Below are 6746 nucleotides of genomic sequence, written 5' to 3'. Positions count from 1 at the left end.
AGTTTAAAATATAGTTTTGGGTAGAATGAAGAGAATTAAAGGAGGGAGATTCTATTTTTAAAACATGTTTCTATGAAATAATAAATTACCAAAAGTGGAGAATAACTCTTGTAGGTTACAAGAATGCCTTTTGGTTATCAGTTGTCTTATGGAATTAAGAAATTAAAAATTAAATAATTTATCACCCTCATAAGATATTAAAAGGATCTTCTGAAATCATTAAAGTTTTAGTTAAGTCTAGTGTTTAACAATAGTTGATTCAAAATATTCACATTTTTGTGTGTAAGAGAAACCTTTGAGAGTTCAACACTTATTTTATTTTTAGTTTTATTTACATGCCTTATTCAGTAGAGCACACAAATGTAATGTAATCTGCCTCAATAAATGTGTATTACATAACTCTTTAAGTAATATTCAGATAGGTGTATAATTGTATGGGCATGTGATGACTACAGCTCAACGTGTACTGATGCTGGTCAAAACCAAGAGGTTAAACTTTTCAGATTATATCTGGTAGCAACCGTTAAGTGATTCCCCGCAAAAATGTTTACCCTGAGAATTTTTAGTTGGATTCTAGTAATCAATCTTTAAGCGAATGATAAGTTAATATGTGGTTGTAGAAATATCACATTTTCAAACTCTGTAATTTTGTTCCTTTTACAATTATAAAGCCGAGTCTGCAGATGAATGGAGGGGTTCAACTATTCCAGAGTATCTGAATTCATGTTACTTGGACTTACTGATTCTCCTGAACTCCAGATATTCTTTTTTTGTGGTGTTTTCTGTCTTCTATTTAATGACCATGTTGGGCAACTGCCTGATTTTGCTCACTGTCCTATCCACCTCACACCTTCACTCTCGCATGTACTTCCTGCTCAGCAACCTGTCTCATTGACATGTGCCTGTCCTCCTTTGCCACACCAAAGATGATTATGGACTTTTTTGCTCTGCGTAAGACCATCTCTTTTGAAGGCTGCATTTCTCAGATCTTTTTTTTACACCTCTTCAATGGGACTGAGATTGTGCTGCTGATCTCCATGTCTTTTGACAGGTATATTGCCATATGTAAACCTCTCCACTATTCAACAATTATGAGCCAAAGAGTGTGTGTTGAGCTTGTGGCACTTTCTTGTTGGACAGTGGGCTTTCTCCATACAATGAGCCAATTAGTTTTTCCCTCTATTTGCCCTTCTGTGTTCCCAATGTTGTAGACAGTTTTTTCTGTGATCTTCCTTTGGTCATCCAGTTAGCTTGTATAGATATTTATGTTCTTGGGACCTCCATGATTTCAACCAGTGGTGTGATTGCTCTTATAAGTTTTCTGCTTTTGCTCACCTCCTGCATCATTGTTCTTAATATTGTCAGGGACTACTCCTCCACAGGATCCTCCAAGGCTCTTTCTACCTGTACAGCACATTTTATTGTTGTGTTAATGTTCTTTGGACCCTGTATTTTCATTTATGTGTGGCCTTCCACAAACTTCCTGGTAGACAAAATTCTCTCTGTTTTCTATACCATCTTCACTCCCTTTCTGGATCCACTTATCTATACTTTGAGAAACCAGGAATTGAAGACAGCAATGAAGAAGAAACTGAATATTCAGTATTTCAGTCTTGGGAAAACTGCTCCGTGATACTTCATGCAATGAATAGCGATTTCCTTTGTGAGATATAATATCAACAGTTATGTTCTTAGAGCAATCAAAAAATTAAACTTAGAATTTACCTTTCAAATAATTTAGTTTAAATTTATGAAAAGAAGTCAGGGATAAGAAATGTGCGACATCTTGACGAAAAGTTAGCGCAGTGTTTACAAACCTTTTGAGTTATGGGTCTATTTGATAATCTGGTGAAATGTAAAGGTGATTTTCATAGAAAAATGAACATATCATCAAAATTGTGAACATAAATTCAGGACTTCATAGACCTCTGGATCCTACAAACATACCTCGGATTAAGACTAATTAAAGAAACCTGAGATAAAATATGAATCTCCTGTTTTCTAATCCAGAATACTCCCATTCTGTACAGCCTTGTGGTACTCTGATGGTGTTTAGATTAATTTAGAAGTATAATTAGCAGTGTAGGACAAAACAAGTATAACACTGGAAATAGTTTTATGGGAAAATTTATACTGTGAAGAGATTCTTTTAGGTAATGTTCAACAATCTTGATTTAAGGGGTTCAATTGTTTGAGTTCTGTGTCAACTCTGAAAATAAGAGAACAGTTCAAAGATTCAGAAATTTAACAATACAGTTTCTTAATAGGTGTTTATACCAGTATCACACTTCATAATTAATATAGTAAATAATCAAATAATAATTTGTAAAGTTTAAATCATAGTAAACTACTCAAATCTGACTGGCTTTCAAAATCGGGCTGAAAATTATAAGTATGATGAATTTATTTACTACCAAGACTCAATGTTTGGGAAAAATGTTAGCTATTAAATTAATCATAAGTTTTTCATTTCCAAAATAAATATTGCAGCATATTATTAGTCTTAGAAGAAGCTTTGTGTCTAATTTTCAACATAATATAACCTATGGAAAGAAAGGGAAAAAAGAATTTAAGAAATACATAGCATGATTCTCCCTAATTTGGTATATTATTGATCATGTTAAATAGATTTTTTATTACAAGAGAGTCTTCGGAAATCAGCCAGCCAGTCCAATTTTCTAACAGCTGAAGTATTGAAGGTCCAGAGAATTCACAGGACAGATTTAAGGCTGAATCACTGTAAGGGGCAAAGACATTTCTGTAGACAAACATGGACCCTGGAATTAAATCTTGATTCTGTCATTTCCTAGTTGTATTATCCCTGGGGATTCACTTTACCTCTCTCCCTTTTTCATCTCTAAAAATATTGTAAAAGGTAAATTAAATATTTGTCATGACTGCTTTATGGAAAGTAATACAGAATGGGTTCTAAAAATGTCTTTTCTATTTCCCTAAAACTTCTTCCCAAAATACATCTTATATTAAAGTAGTATGCCTTTGAAGAATAACTTCTTTCAAAAAAAGTCACTAGCAGCTTAAATTCGATATTCTAGTTTTAGCATGTCTCTAAGACTGCAGCTTGTTAAGACATATGACAGAAAAACAAATAGAACGTTTTCCAGTTTTTCATTACTAATATGGTAGGGGTGACAAAACTAGGTTAGATTGCATGGTATTTTGATATACTGATAAAAATGTGTCTACTTAAAATGACTGACGTATATAAAAAGAGTTCGGGAAGCAATCAGTCATCATAGATTTGAACAGCGAGTAGCATAAGAAAAACACGATTTTGCCTTGCAAAGAAAGAAATGGCATTAATAGTTTTGCCACTTAAAAGTCCAAGATAATTGTAAAACATGCTTCAACACAACCTCCAATCCAAATATTTAACATTAAATAATGTGCAGAAGCTTATGAAGAAATGTAGTGTTGGAGCTAGATAGAAAACCACATTTTAAATTTGAAACACTAGTTCATTTTAACAAATTATAGACATAAAGTCCTTGCCCATGCCTATGTCCTGAATGGTGATGCCTAGGTTTTCTTCTAGGGTTTTTATGGTTTTAAGTATAACGTTTAAGTCTTTAATCCATCTTGAATTGATTTTTGTATAAGATGTAAGGAAGGGATCCAGTTTCAGCTTTCTACATATGGCTAGCCACTTTTCCCAGCACCATTTATTAAATAGGGAAGCCTTTCCTCATTGCTTATTTTTCTCAGGTTTGTCAAAGATCAGATAGTTGTAGATATGTGGCATTATTTCTGAGGGCTGTGTTCTGTTCCATTGATCTATATCTCTGTTTTCGTACCACTACCATGCTGCTTTGGTGACTGTAGCCTTGTAGTATAGTTTGAAGTCAGGTAGCATGATGCCTCCAGCTTTGTTCTTTTGGCTTAGGATTGACTGGGCGATGCGGGCTCTTTTTTGGTTCCATATGAACTTTAAAGTAGTTTTTTCCAATTCTGTGAAGAAAGTCATTGGTAGCTTGATGGGGATGCCATTGAATCTGTAAATAACCTTGGGCAGTATGGCCATTTTCACGATATTGATTCTTCCTACCCATGAGCATGGAATGTTCTTCCATTTGTTTGTATCCTCTTTTATTTCCTTGAGCAGTGGTTTGTAGTTCTCCTTGAAGAGGTCTTTCACGTCCCTTGTAAGTTGGATTCCCAGATATTTTATTCTCTTTGAAGCAATTGTGAATGGGAGTTCACTCATGATTTGGCTCTCTGTTTGTTATTGGTGTATAAGAATGCTTGTGAATTTTGTACATTGATTTTGTATCCTGAGACTTTACTGAAGTTGCTTATCAGCTTAAGGAGATTTTGTTCTGAGACAATGGGGTTTTCTAGATATACAATCATGTCATCTGCAAACAGGGACAACTTGACTTCCTCTTTTCCTAATTGAATACCCTTTATTTCCTTCTCCCGCCTAATTGACCTGGCCAGAATTTCCAACACTATGTTGAATAGGAGTGGTAAGAGAGGGCATCCCTGTCTTGTGCCAGTTTTCAAAGGGAATGCTTCCTGTTTTTGCCCATTCAGTATGATATTGGCTGTGGGTTTGTCATAGATAGCTCTTATTATTTTGAGATACAGCCCATCAATACCTAATTTATTGAGAGTTTTTAGCATGAAGCATTGTTGAATTTTGTCAAAGGCCTTTTCTGCATCTATTGAGATAATCATGTGGTTTTCGTCTTTGGTTCTGTTTATATGCTGGATTACATTTATTGATTTGTGTATATTGAACCAGCCTTGCATCCCAGGGATGAAGCCCACTTGATCATGGTGGATAAGCTGTTTGATGTGCTGCTGGATTTGGTTTGCCAGTATTTTATTGAGGATTTTTGCATCAATGTTCATCAAGGATATTGATCTAAAATTCCCTTATTTGGATGTGTCTCTGCCAGGCTTTGGTATCAGGATGATGCTGGCCTCATAAAATGAGTTAGGGAGGATTCCCTCTTTTTCTATTGATTGGAATAGTTTCAGAAGGAATGGTACCAGTTCCTCCTTGTACCTCTGGTAGAATTCGGCTGTGAATCCATCTGGTCCTGGACTCTTTTTGGTTGGTAAGCTATTGATTATTGCCACAATTTCAGAGCCTGTTATTGGTCTATTCAGAGATTCAACGTCTTCCTGGTTTAGTCTTGGGGGGGTGTATATGTCGAGGAATTTATCCATTTATTCTAGATTTTCTAGTTTATTTGCGTAGAGGTGTTTGTAGTAGTCTCTGATGGTAGTTTGTATTTCTGTGGGATCGGTAGTGATATCCCCTTCATCATTTTGTATTGCGTCTATTTGATTCTTCTCTCTTTTCTTATTAGTCTTGCTAGTGGTCTATCAATTTTGTTGATCCTTCAAAAAACCAGCTCCTGGATTAATTTTTTGAAGGGCTTTTTGTGTCTCTATTTCCTTCAGCTCTGCTCTGATTTTAGTTATTTCTTGCCTTCTGCTAGCTTTTGAATGTATTTGCTCTTGCTTTTCTAATTCTTTTAATTGTGATGTTAGGGTGTCAATTTTGGATCTTTCCTGCTTTCTCTTGTGGGCATTTAGCACTATAAATTTCCCTCTACACACTGCTTTGAATGTGTCCCAGAGATTCTGGTATGTTGTGTCTCTGTTCTCGTTGGTTTCTGGGATCTAATTAAACTAAAGAGCTTCTGCACAGCAAAAGAAACTACCATCAGAGTGAACAGGCAACCTATAAAATGGAGAAAATTTTTGCAACCTACTCATCTGACAAAGGACTAATATCCAGAATCTACAATGAACTCAAACAAATTTACAAGAAAAAAACAAACAACCCCATCAAAAAGTGGGCAAAGGACATGAACAGACACTTCTCAAAAGAAGACATTTATGCAGCCAAAAAACACATGAAAAAATGCTCATCATCACTGGCCATCAGAGAAATGCAAATCAAAACCACAATGAGATACCAGGTCACACCAGTTAGAATGGCAATCATTAAAAAGTCAGGAAACAACAGATGCTGGAGAGGATGTGGAGAAATAGGAACACTTTTACACTGTTGGTGGGACTGTAAACTAGTTCAACCATTGTGGAAGTCAGTGTGGCGATTCCTCAGGGATCTAGAACTAGAAATAGCATTTGACCCAGCCATCCCATTACTGGGTATATACCCAAAGGATTATAAATCATGCTTCCATAAAGACACATGCACACGTATGTTTATTGTGGCACTATTCACAATAGCAAAGACTTGGAACCAACCCAAATGTCCAACAATGATAGACTGGATTAAGAAAATGTGGCACATATACACCATGGAATACTATGCAGCCATAAAAAATGATGAGTTCATGTCCTTTGTAGGGACATGGATGAAATTGGAAATCATCATTCTCAGTAAACTATCGCAAGGACAAAAAACCAAACACTGCATATTCTCAGTCATAGGTGGGAACTGAACAATGAGAACACATGGACACAGGAAGGGGAACATCACACTCTGGGGACTGTTGTGCGGTGGGGGGAAGGGGGAGGGATAGCATTGGGAGATATACCTAATGCTAGATGACGAGTTAGTGGGTGCAGCACACCAGCATGGCACATGTATACATATGTAACAAACCTGCACATTGTGCACATGTACCGTAAAACTTAAAGTATAATAATAATAAAATTAAAAAAAAAACAAATTATAAACTCTTCCTTATGTCAGCTAAGCAAATAAAAAAAAGTTAAGGTGGAAATGTACTTTTACCTCATTT

The 6746-nt window shown here is 35.7% G+C and overlaps 1 pseudogene; it reads left to right on the top strand.

Annotated features, from left to right (window-relative positions):
* The first annotated feature begins 687 nt into the window (after nucleotides 1-687).
* Nucleotides 688-1633, top strand: LOC134757082 (olfactory receptor 4K2-like; annotated as a pseudogene).
* The last annotated feature ends 5113 nt before the right edge of the window (nucleotides 1634-6746 follow it).

Source organism: Gorilla gorilla, chromosome 14 (assembly GCF_029281585.2).
Source record: "Gorilla gorilla gorilla isolate KB3781 chromosome 14, NHGRI_mGorGor1-v2.1_pri, whole genome shotgun sequence".
NCBI lineage: Eukaryota > Metazoa > Chordata > Mammalia > Primates > Hominidae > Gorilla > Gorilla gorilla.
Note: the sequence above shows the minus strand (reverse complement) of the source record. Positions and strands in the feature narration are given on the sequence as shown.